Source organism: Bombyx mandarina, chromosome 04 (assembly GCF_030267445.1).
Source record: "Bombyx mandarina strain Sakado chromosome 04, ASM3026744v2".
Lineage (NCBI taxonomy): Eukaryota > Metazoa > Arthropoda > Insecta > Lepidoptera > Bombycidae > Bombyx > Bombyx mandarina.
Window position 1 is genome coordinate 6,591,692 of NC_143211.1, and position 13,471 is coordinate 6,605,162.

The window sequence follows — 13,471 nt, forward strand, 5'->3', positions numbered from 1 at the left end:
AATTGGTCCAGCCGTTCGCGAGTTTTAGCGAGACTAACGAACAGCAATTCATTTTTATATATATAGATTAATTTTGAATTTATTGCCAGCAATACATAAATTGCGCCAGTACTATAAAACGGCAACTTCATAGGTAAAGACCTATTATATGTAGTAGATAGATTAGGTACATATCAAGCTAATAAAAGCGTGCTAAAAATAAAATAAAACAAAATACCACAAACAGAATTCGGATCTTCGTAACTTAATACCAAACAGTATTAATAAATCTAACCGAAGCACCGCGGCTCCTGTTTTACAGACCGTAACGGCTAAACAACTGGCTAGGTTCTTTTTTAAAGTTTTCTGTGTAAATATGGGCACATTAATTTAATCTACGACGTAGCTAGGGCATCACGCGATCCGATTTACACTATCTCTACCGGTTTAGTTTTTCTGTATAAAGTGCCTACTTTTTTTACGTTTTAATTTTTTAAAACTAGAAATTAAAATGTAAAAAAAGTACAGCAGTTCCCTTTTGTAATTAATCAATGAGCTAACATCTAGACGGCAAGAATATTGTAAATTGGATTGGAGAAATGACTAAGCTGGAGTAATTTTAAATCTGGTGGTAATTGTCATAACAAAAATAAATACATTTGATGGTTTATGATGTCACCGCTATTGCGTGCGGTAACGCAAGAGAGAGATAATGAGACTTTTCGTAACAAAACATTTTTCCTTATTCCTTGTCTTTAAAATTCGTATTTAACAGCTGCGGCAGTTTGTAGCTAATTTCGATGCTATTATCATAATCCGGTTTATTTGTTATGTTATAATGCGTATAAAAAGTCAAAATCGAAGTTTTTACCAAATTAATGTAGCATGCATATGTTTTTTTAAGATTAATTTGCTAGTTCTACTTTTATAATTCGCACTTTTTTAGCATTTAAATAAGTCTCTTGATAAACCTTGGCTTGGTATTTATTTGAACCAATTTTCAATAGCTACTGGTCACGAGCATGTAAGACCTACGTCGAAAGGTCTCGGGAATGAACGTCAGCTTGTATCCGTCCCACATCACATTTTAGTTAATGATTATAGCTACTACAGTCCCTTCGGTGACACGTCCATTGTTTTACCCTTTAATTTATTGCAATTTGTAACTTTGCGATAGTTCTTAATTGAAAACGTTTAGAAGCTTTTGTTTTCATTTCGATGCCTCCAATGAACACTACTCTAACTCAAAATTTTGAAATTTTCGTTTTTCACGCAAATCGCTTCACCATGTTAAAAGTATTACAATTAATCATTATTGATGGGGTTCGAAGCAAGAGTAAATCAGCTAGTTACACAAAAAAACCATAAATATATCTGCAATAATAAAGATTTTATCAAATTTTTTCATTTATACACTCCTCCTGTAAATCTACGAATTTGGAGTTAGCGTAGTGTTCATTGGAGGCATCGATTTGCTTTATGCGAACAATTCAAATTTATAAATATCGCATTTAAATCATTCAGCAAAACTTGAGAAGTGTATTCGAGTCTAAGAGATAAGATGAGACGCTTTGCAGCTCGTTCAGCCTTTTTTAATGGTGTTTTACATAAAATTAACATAATCATGACTCATCAGAAACGAAACGGTTAATCTTCCGTCACTGAAATTAATTTCGTTCAAATTACTGTGACACGTTTGAAAACGTAATTACTTCAGTGTTAGATGGCAACGTTACGAGTTCGGTGTGTTGCGATGCTGAATAGTGACAGTGTCAGAGGCCAGGTCGGAAACTCGGCTGGTGCTCGCCTGAAAGCAGGCGGACGTCAGCGTTCCGTGAGTGACACGTCCTTCCGCCCGCAAGCTCTCTATGTGTAGCCCCTGCCATTAAACAGCGCAACTGCATTTCTTGGTAGATGATTGCCAAAAATCGTTTCCCGTTTTTACTATTCAATTTTATTTTTGTTGCACGTCTTTAATGCCTTGACAGGTTAGATCAAACAAAAATATATGTCTTTAACATATTTTAAAAGCGTACATTGTAACCGTATAAAATGAAAGTCGTGTAGCAAGTCCTACGCTCTAATAAATATGGAGCTCGAATGCGACCCTAATCGGGAAGGCAAAATGGCAACAATGCAAACAGGCGTGGTATCAAATTGTCGGGCGTGCAAACACATTAAAGGGCGCCGAGTAAACGACGCCTAATGATTATCTATATATTGGTACATATGAGAAAAATATCGCGGTAAACGTAAATTATTGTGATATATTTTATTTCTCATTGTTTTAGGGGGACAGTGTGGCGGCTGGGCGTCGGGAAAGCGCCGCTTATCTGTCGCCGCACCTTTTGTCGGTAGGCGTTGACCCAATTCAAGTGGCCCTTGGCTGCGGCAGCGGTGTCAACATCGTCTTAATTCGGATTTGGATTTCAACATTTAAAAAAAACACTGATACTATATCTGAGCATTCTAATGTTGAATCTCCAATAGTCTTTTCAATTAGCTTAGATGCTCAAAAGATGATGATCGGGCGATCGATGATATTTTTGATGAAATAATTTACTTCACTAATGACAGTGTAATTAAACGTAAGATCCTACTAATTTCTTTTTCTGATGGTGAAAATGACAATTCCTAACAACGATGATATTCACTATACAACATTTTTTTGGGAACAGCTGTCTAATTTACGTTTCATTTAAATTATGACTTTTGTGAACGACGCGGATTTTTAAGTTGAAAATGTACGACGTTAATTTCAGTTGGAATAGGTAATATTAGTTTAGTGCGCATTTGCAAACGGTACGGGACGTTCCCTCGATTAAAACAGCAAGTTCTTGCCGAGGTCGATCGCCGAAGCGATAGGTCGCGGGGTCAAAAATAGAGAGGGCCGTACCTGGTGCCACCCCGCGCCGTTCAATGTCAACTTTCAATCAGGGCGGGCGGAAGGAACTGCGGAGCTCTCGTGCGCTGATGTGACGGCAACGGCCCCGCACACCACCGCAATTATTGCTTTGCCCTTTTTTACGACGACAAGCCCCCTCGTCTTTTCGTCGTTTACATTCTGTCAAGTTAAGCCTCTCCGAGTCGAGTGCCGACTGACGGAGACCGACACTCTCCCTCTATCAGTTGACTTTAATGAACTAAGGCCCATAATTTAAGGTGACTTCTGTACATAATGGCGTAAATTTATAAAGTATTCAATAAAATTACAAACTTTGTCAAGAAAATAATGATTAGCAGATCTGAACACGAATTTGTATTAGGTTCGGTAGGTAGGTTACTTGGTAGGCAGCGGCCTGACTCTGCCCCTGGTATTACTGAAATGCCATGGGCGACGATAACCACTCACCATCAGGTGGGCCGTATGCTCGTCTGCTTACAAAGGCCAATAAAAAAAAAACTTAATTATTAGAATACACGATTGTTGCAAAATGAATGGGCAATACTTAAGCTAACGATATTCTTCAGATTCATTATCACTACATAGTATAAAACAAAGTCGCTTTCTCTGTCCCTATGTCCCTATGTATGCTTAAATCTTTAAAACTACGCAACGGATTTTGATGCCGTTTTTTTTAAAAGATACAGTGATTGGAGAGGAATGTTTATATGTATAATAACATCCATTAAATAGTGAAGAAATCAATAATAAATTACAGTTTCCGAAACGAAGCGAGGGCGGGTTGCTAGTTTCAAATATACAAAAAAAAAAAAAACAATTTTCTATATTTTACACGAAAACACGTTTTCTGTTTTAGATAAATTAAATTGTGTAACTTTATACCACATTAGCAACAAAGTATAACTTTTATTACTTTTCACGTCAACCTTTTTGCCGTTTGTGTTGACATAGCTGCGAGTAAAGCGGCTCCGAGAGTACCAACATTCGCTTTGTCAAGCGTCGAGTGACATTAGCCCGAGCCTCTGTCAGATAATTTGGAAAACAAACAATTGCAAACTCTATCTAGACTATGTTGATTCAATTAAACGGCTTCGTTTTGCTTAAAGATGATTCTGTCAGATTCTTTTTTGGAACGAAGTTCCTTATGGGACTAACCGGGAAAAAAGTCCGTAACGTAAGATTTTTATTAGTAATGCACACAGTTTACGACTTAACTTTGTAATAACGTATAAAAAATAACATTTCTTTAATATATTTATCAATAAAAAATCATAATAAAAAATGTATACCCGAATAATTATTTTCTTTACACCTCGAATAGAACTCAAAATTAATACTTTTATAAAAAAGAAACTTCGTTCCTATCCGGTGTCCCACGACACCACACATTTTATTTTCATATTATAACAGCAATAATTTATTCTTAGTGGGTAATTGCATAATACTTTTACAAGATACATATATGATTTCATTATTAACATGCAAAGTAAATTAATCTAAAATTTGTTAAGGAACGCTATTATCACCAAATAATTATAATAAGTCTTCGAACGGACGGACCATCACAGGTGACTCGTACTCGAGCCGTTTGCCAGACCATTAAGCAAATAACGAGTCCACAGGATAAACTTGGAGGCAGTAAACTTTATTAATGGCTCGATTACAAGCTCGACCCGAGGTGGAAAGAAGTGCTATCAATCAGTCAGGTGTGCGACGTTAGAAGCACCTACCACCCCAGAAACGCTAATAACAAAATTCCGACGCCCCTGTTTGTTTCTCTAGAAGGGGTGAAGATAGATATCCCAGTGCGTAAGGATAGGGTTTTTCGTTTTCAACACTCACAAAGAGCGATCTCGCCGAAAATCATCATCCAATAAATTTAGCAACCTATTATTTACTTTACAATATTTTAATTTTAATATTCATATTATTACAATACTTTTACGAAATGAAATTTAGTGCTGGATGTGCCTCGCGGGTAGGTAAATTTGTTATTTAAAAATTATTAATTATTGCTATGCAAATATTCCGCAACCGTACATATTTCCGGAATAAACAGTAGGTGTTTCAGTTAGAACTGGGTAGATTTTAATTGTACATACATATTTAAAATTTTCCTTACAAACCTTTCCATGATTTTTTTTTCTCGGTAAACACAATTTTTATGGGATTCCTTTCTATTTCGATAGTTTCAAAGCGAATTAATCAATACACTAAGCTCTATGCGAATCTTTTACAGTTTGAGACGCAAGAACATTCCAATGATCCTTCTTGGCCAGTTGACATACTGAGCCAAGAAACGGTAGGTAGGCAGCGGCTTGGCTCTGCCCCTGGCATTGCTGAAGTCCATGGGCGACGGTAACCTCTCACCATCAGGTGGGCCGTAAGCTCGTCTGCCTACAAGGGCAATAAAAAAAAAGTAAAGTATTGAGCATTCATCTTAGATTGCCGTTCCTACTGGTAGCCTAACTGGCTATTCCAGCAACGCCCGAACGGTTAGCTGAGCTTACGGGCTCAACCTGAGAGAGTTTGCTAACACTAGCCCTAGCAAGAGCAGTGATTCGCAGAATCTACCAACGTATAGGTATCGCGACCCATTGAGAAGATCCGGCGAAAAACTCAATAGGTTGTGTCAATGAGTCGGCAGGCTCTACCCCACGATCTGCAAACGGAGTACACGTTTCCTTTGTAATAAGATCACACTTTACTTAATTTAATATGACCGATCATTACTAATGCAGTGTTTCCTGACGAATCGTACCAAAAGGTTTGGTTCAGAAGGGTGAGCAGCCGCTCGTGGTCTACCCCTCATGGGAGGGATGGTGGTATGTCTTCGTCGCACAAATCGGTTTTGACGCAGCGAAAGTTCTGACGGCATAGGTTGCGCCGTCGTTTAGAGGGGTTTCAGAAAGTAATGTAGAGTTTCGTTTCGCGCTAAGCCCGTCGCTTAGCTGAAAGCTGGGCTTGGTTTAGTTCTGTGTCATCCGAAACTAATGGGATATGATTCATAACGGCAATACAGGAGCAAACCACCTTCGAAGTACGTTCTGTTAAACCAACTTATACTACTTTGGATGCTGTTGGACCTTACTAGTTTAAATGCTAGCAACAGTCATAGCACGGTTGATAGAGAAAGTCAACTTATAGCATTAGTCCGCTGAACTTTTCTATCAAATTTTCTGAACTGGTTGCGATTATAAGTGGTTTTCATCTTAACGATTAATAAAAATATATAAATGAGACACCGTTTTTTTTTTAAATATGCATGTCACTAATTATAGAATTATCCCGGCCACGTGGCGCTGGCGCCGTATGCCTCGCGCATCGTAATAATAATAATAATAACAGATGACCTAATAGTAGGGGAAACCGTCACGACGAAATTTTGGCAGGTAACTTAAGTTTTCTAATAAACTTTATCTATACGTTTTGTACGTTTGTGATGTTTCCGTTTTGGTATTTAATACAAACACTTAAAAATTGAATAGTTTTTTATTGAGCATTCAGAATTACTGTTGTCAGAGGAGCAAAACTATGAAGGCGATGGGTGGGTCGACTCGCCACTGTCCGAATGGCTCAATTACAGTTAATTCGCAGCGCATACACATTCGGAGCTAGGTGCATGCATGTGTATCGTCCGCAATAATGTATGTAAATGCATGCGACCGGCCGCGGCAGCCGTCGACGCTCACAATATTGCGACATTAAACAGAATATGGCCGGCGAGACGAACAATTTCGACAAAAGTCGGCATTCACAAACGTTACGCTTTTAGTCATTTGGATGAAGTTGTTTTAGAAATCACTACTTTGTGTACTGGCACTTAACGTTTGGTCGTGCTATTTTACGAAAAATATTAATCTTAATATATATAAATCACGCGTCAGGTTGTTTGTCCGCGATGGTCTCCTGAACTACTTAACCGATTTTAAATTAAATTTGCACACCATGTGCAGTTTGATCCAACTTGAAAGATAGGATGGTTTTTATTTCGATTAATGGTCGCAATATTTATTAGTTAACAATAAAATGATTTCTTATGTTGATTTTTGTTATTAATTATAAGTTTCATAAGTCTAAAAGAGATGGCGCCTTAAATCAGTTTTTACAGACAATTGTAATACTGTCTGACATTAATATCTCATAGATGGCGCTGTGTTAAAAATACCAACGTTTCACATAAGCTACAATTTAATGGCATAAACACCACGTGTTGCTGAGGCTAAAGTAAAAGTGAAACTTATTTCGTAATAAACGCAATACAGTGAAATCCAATTATTCTTACTTTGTCAATTTGTGGTATTAGCATAGCCGGCCGCGTGTTATTTAGAAACAAAAACCTTAGCCACAGCAACGTGTGACCGGGTCTGCTAGTATAATATATTTATCAATTTTCGTATACTAACAAAGTGATCTATCTGTAATAAATCTGTCCAGTCTCCGAGGAGACCCACTTATCGTTAATTATCATAGAATACAAGTAATACGGTAAAAACAACATCGCACTAACAACATTTTCTAGATAAGCAAAATAATATCGACAGCTATAAAACCATAGTCAGTTGTTGATCAGTAATATTTATTTTCCTAGGAGCTGGGCATTAATAACTAGCTCTATAAATTTGGAGCCTAATCACGATAGTCCTTTAATGTGAAGAGTACAACGGTCACCAGCGGTCTCATCTGTATTATTGCTATGGACAACTTATGCATAGTTTCAGGAAGATTGAGCTTTATTAGTGTTAAATTAGGACGGATGTATCTATTCGTGGGCGTATGTAACAATATGGTACAGTAATCGGCACGAATCGTGAGATCTGACCTGGATATGTACATAAGTGCATTTTTGGGTCTGTTTGGGGGAACGAGGCAAGAACGGGGGTGGCGCCGCCCATATCGATTACGTGACTCGATCGTCCCTTGCGTCACAAACCGTCAGTTGTGCTTGGTTTCCTGTGTTGTGCACGCGCATCACTGCAGCAAACTACACTTTCGTGCAATTTTATTAACTTAAATATTATTTTAATTTTAATTAAATATTAATTAAACTAGGTTTATTAACCACACATTTTTTATCAACCTCATGTATTTCGTCCAGGCACCAACTTCTTATGAATAATGTACTGTGGATAAATGAACATTTAGTACCAAAAGTACGAGAAAAGCAAATTAGCGGTTAAAACTCGACAACATATCTGATCTATAGAAAAAAACCGGGATGAATTGATAGCCATTTGGAAGTCGGTTAAAATAGGGTTATTTCTTACTATAATACAAGCGAAACCCCGGGCTAAAACTATTATAAAATTACTAATACATTTTTAAACCCAAATCGAACTTACTTAATTTAATTATAAAAAAGGTAATACATGAGTGATCCATTTATTCTTACCCTATGTGTACGATGCGCAGACGCCCCCCCCCCCTTTTGTCGAGAGCTCACGACTCGTGCGGATTACTATAAGTTCGATTTGATACAACTGAATTTTTGGTTTATCGTTAAAAATACTATTTGGACATTTGAAATTGACCCATATACTTAGTCTGGCCATAAATATTGTTACAATTAAAAATAAACAAAATATTACATTTGAATTTGGAATCTGTCATTTTTATATGATTTCTCATTGAGTTTTCTCATTTTGGCGCCAATACATTGTACAATATTTTGCGATATTAAAAATGGAGTGGGGTGATAAAGAGAACCGAATCGCTGTGATTGGATTACACAAAGTAGGTATGGAGCCAAATGCAATTTTTAAAACTCTCCATACGCTTGGTATTAGTAAAATGTTTGTGTACTGGGTTATTAATAGGCGCAATGAGACCTCCTCTGTTTGTGACAGAAAAGATCTGGCCGTCCACGTAGTGTTCGTACGAAAAAGGTGGTCAAAGCAGTAAGGGAAAGAATTCGAAGAAATCCTGTCTGAAAGCAAAAGATTTTATCTCGGGAGATGAAGATAGCACCTAGAACCATGTCGCGTATTTTAAAATATGACTTAGGACTTGCAGCCTATAAGAGACGGACTGGTCATTTCTTAACTGATAATTTAAAAGAGAATAGGGTGGTAAAATCGAAACAACTACTGAAGCGGTATGCAAAGGGAGGTCATAGAAAATTTTTGTTTACGGATGAGAATTTTTTTACAATTGAGCAACATTTTAACAAACAAAATGACCGTATTTATGCTCAAAGCTCTAAGGAAGCTTCCCAATTAGTCAGAGTGTAACGTGGGCACTATCCGACTTCAGTGATGGTTTGGTGGGGTATTAGCTATGAAGGAGTGACTGAGCCATACTTTTGTGAAAAGGGTATCAAAACATCGGCACAAGTGTATCAAGATACCATTCTTGAGAAGGTAGTGAAGCCCCGTAACAACACCATGTTCAATAATCAAGAATGGTCCTTCCAGCAAGACTCGGCGCCAGGTCATAAAGCTCAGTCTACGCAGTCTTGGTTGGAAACGAACGTTTCGGACTTCATCAGAGCTGAAGACTGGCCGTCGTCTAGTCCCAATCTTAATCCGCTGGATTATGATTTATGGTCAGTTATAGAGAATACGGTTTGCTCTAAACGCCATGATAATTTGGAGTCCCTAAAACAATCCGTACGATTGGCAGTGAAAAATTTTCCCATGGAAAGAGTGTGTCTTCTATTGATAACTGGCCTCAACGTTTAAAGGACTGTATTCAGTCAATGGAGACCACTTCGAATAAGCTTTTTATACTTTAAATTGTTTTATATTTATGTATTAAACTAACACACTGTAAAAGTAATAAATGTTATTTGCAATAGATTTTTTTTTCCTTTTTCTCAGTATTTATGGCAAGACTAGGTATAATATTTTCTGAGCTTTAAAAACAGTGTCAATAATTAATTAGGGTGATGCCAATAGCAGTGTGGACTACCTTAGATTCTACATTAATATTATTTTGGTAATATTCATTCAACACGTACGTATTATTACTCGAAAAACGTGCAACCATCCCACGCTATTTGGAAATAAACACCTAGGAAAATAATGAACATTTTCTAGAACATGCAATAAAAATCGGTGCCGCTTCGAATGAAAACCAATTTAATTAATAATTAATTTATTTTACAGAGCACAATGAAAGGGCTTTCATTTCATAAGCTAAAAAAATCAAACTCAAACCACAAAATGCGAAAACGACTGTTTGCTTTTTCATAAATACATTTCCATAAACTCGGCTTCCTGCTTCCATCACGTCAACAAAATCGGCTGCGAGAAATTAATGATGCATAAATTCAAAGAATACATGCATTACACGAATTTTATGGCAAGACTAGGTATTCTTGGGTTTTTTAGTGCTGGCGGAAAAAATACGAAGAATTATTCACTATTTATGTAGTGGCAATAATCAGTATAAACAGTAATAAGAAATTATTACCGTAAAGTAATAATTAAAATTTCCTAATTAACTACAATGAATGTTTCGCAATAAATATAATCATTCCATCAATATTTAATACCAAACTGTACAAATTTTTAAATAAAAAAAAAAGAGAGGATGATGTTATTCCTGTGTATTTGCTTAGCTATCGTTTATTTAGCCACGTATGACGTCAAGTATCAGCCGTAGCAGTTACTTTGAGCGGCAATTTAAAAAATTTTTTTTTTTTGGTCAGGAGGAAATCGCCGGACTTCCGCCCTCCACTGGGCATGGCGGGCGGAGCGTGTCGGAGTCGAACCGACTAAAACCTCCTGTCGCTCAACAACCAACGTCCAAACCTCACATGAGACAGAACTCATGAAAAGGCAAAGGGGGGAAAGTGAAGTGTTTAGTGCGGAGCACATCTCTCCCATCACCCTCCCCCTCGGGACGCCGGACTGGCGGTCGTCGGCGCCACGACCACCAGCCCTCTCGGTCGGCAGGCTATCCGGAGCCCGCCTAGATGGCGCCGGTTAGAGTGAGCTATCCTACGGAATACCCCGCTGGGTCAGAACCAGCGTGGGTCGAGGATAGCTGGCCTTCCATCACCCGGATGCTCTTGCGTAAAACGCGTGCAGAGCAGCTTGCACGACGTCTTCTTAGGTCCCCCTCGCCGGTCCCCAGACCGACATATGAGGGGGACCCGAAACACTTAGAGGGCCAGGGCTTGGGCGATATCCGCCTCCCTGGCCCCCGCTCGACGGCCCCGGCGGGCTTGCGCGTCTCTAACGCGCCCCGCCGCCTCCTTCTGCGAGATGGTGCACTCGCAGAAGTCGAGCATCGCCTTCCACGACTCGTCGTCGCCGAGCATCGATGCCACAACACTCGGCAACGACAAGTCGTTTCCTATTTTTGCGACGAGGACACGGCGCCACCCCTCCCATGCGGGGCAGGCGACGAGCGTATGCTCTGCCGTGTCCAAGTCGCAACCACAATGGTGGCACTCTGCCGTCGGCTCGGCTCTGATCCGGTGCAGGAACTCACCGAAGCAACCATGCCCAGTGAGAACCTGCGTGAGCCGGAAAGTGAGGCGTCCTCTGTCACGATTCACCCAATCCACAAGGACTGGGCGAATCGCCTCGACGGTCCTACGACCAGCCGAAGGATCGGCCAGCCGCCTGGACCATGATTCCAGCACGGACCGCCGAGATTGGGCCCTCCGCGCTCTGACCACACTGGGGCTGGGACGCGCCACGCCCCGGGCACGAAGGTCAGCCCGCCACTGATAGTCAGCGGCGAGCGCCTCCGCTTCCAGAACCCAAGGCGGCGTCCCAGTCAGTACACACGCCGCCTCGAAGGAGATGGAGCGATAACCACGAATGACCCTGACCGCGATGGTGCGTTGCGGCTTTTGCAGCAGCCTCGCCACCCCCACGGCCAGGGACTGGCCCCACACGGGCGCCCCGTATAGGGCCATTGATCGCACCACTCCTGTATAGAGACGGCGCGTCACCTGGTCAGGCCCCCCGATGTTGGGCAGAAGCCGGCTTAACGCGCCGGCCACCCCCAACAAACGAGGGACCAGGTTCTGAAAGTGGGCAATTTTAAATAACCAACATTGACCTCACGTTTTCGATAATAATACCTGAACTCATACTCCATCCTGACTCGGGCGGTTAACTGCTCTAAATAATTTGTGCGAAATGCGCGTAAGCAAGAAGGAGCTTGTAGATAGGACATAAAACCAATAATCGCAAACGACCAACCTCGACAACGAGTTACGGCCAAGGATATGCGAATCCATTAAGACGCGCCCAATTATATTATTATTGCTACTTTATTCTCTAGTCCGAAATACTGCAGCAAAAGGCACGTTTTTTATTTTAAAATATCTTTCTTCCAAAAATTCAAAATCACACGGACATACCTACTTAGGTTATAAAAGGAATAAATTGGTATTAAAATACATAACAGTAGAAATTACTAAAACCAACAATTTGTATTTTTCTCCATAAGTTTGGTTCAAACTAATATAAAAAATAGATACCTACTTTATTGAAGTGTAGATAATACAGTATATAATATTAAGTATTTGTACTTGAACATAAAAAAAATTAAATAAATCAACAGATTCCATTAATTTGTTTGGTTATGAGTAGACCAGGTTTCATTCGGTATTCATCTATAAATCGCACCGATACAGGTTGCTGACACAAAAAATTTCATAAATCCTATATCTTGGCCGATTCGAATCAGTTTGCATTGGCACCGAAGGATCGTTATTGTGTCGGTGATTTAAACATTGTTATTAAGTAGAGCAAAAGAAAATTTCAATATCACTGTAACAAAACATTTTCGAAACAACTTTAGAACTTTATTTAGTACAACTACTGCCCCCTATGGATGCCAAACGAGAATTAACGATATGGTTTATCAAGTCAGCATTGTTCATTGTCATGGTGATTCACTTCAACAACAATTTTAACCCTAAATTTCCTTAAACTATAGATGAAATTGAATAAAGGTGAAGTAGTCGATAAAATTGGTACATATATTTAATCATTACATTGTTTTATAACATTATATTGTCAAAAACATGGGGTTTGTGCAAAATGTATAAATAACCTCAGGACAAACACAAGTATCCTGTTACAATTACTGGATTTTTAATAGGTAATAATTGTATGCGAACTTCAAAATAGCTTTTTTATAATAATGGTACGTTGATAGCTTTGATTTCATTCAAATTTCTATTCACATAATAGTGAAACATGTTTAAAATGAGCATCGTACGTGATGTCAGCACAGTGTCGGAGAGGTTATGTTCGCGACAAACAAAAATATGAAGGCGTTTACCTCGTTCAATTCCTTGTCCGGTGACCGATATCACAGTAACTTTGCACAGTTTTATTCACAATAAACTAACAATGTTAATTTTAGTTAAGAAATAGGTTTGCATCACAGAAATAACTAAATAAAACGGAAAACATTGAAAGCGGACAAGAAGCGCGACGCGAAACGGCAAGCTAAGCAGCAGCTGACTACGCGCGGCCGAGTGACGTGACTTTGTAGTAGCGTTTTAGAGTTGAAAATATTTTAACAGAACTGTTCTCGATTAGACTATTTTCACTAACAGTGCGTGTATAAAGGTATTTAGTGTGTAAATACGATAATTTTAAATTGAAATGTTGC

General features: G+C 39.1%; 1 protein-coding gene across 8 annotated transcripts in view; it reads right to left on the bottom strand.

The window, feature by feature from the left end:
- Positions 1 to 13,471, bottom strand: part of mbl (splicing regulator muscleblind) — a 285,812-nt gene that overhangs the window by 113,430 nt on the left and 158,911 nt on the right. For 4 of the 8 annotated variants that reach the window (XR_016325764.1, XR_016325763.1, XR_016325761.1 and 1 more), the window contains exon 1: positions 13,136 to 13,323. The exons of 1 other annotated variant lie outside the window; for it this stretch is intronic. The gene's annotated coding sequence lies outside the window, so the exon portion shown is untranslated. Of the gene's footprint in view, positions 1 to 13,135; positions 13,327 to 13,471 lie in introns of those variants that run through there. 3 more of the 8 variants (XM_089740226.1, XM_089740233.1, XM_089740239.1) reach the window with 3 other exon arrangements.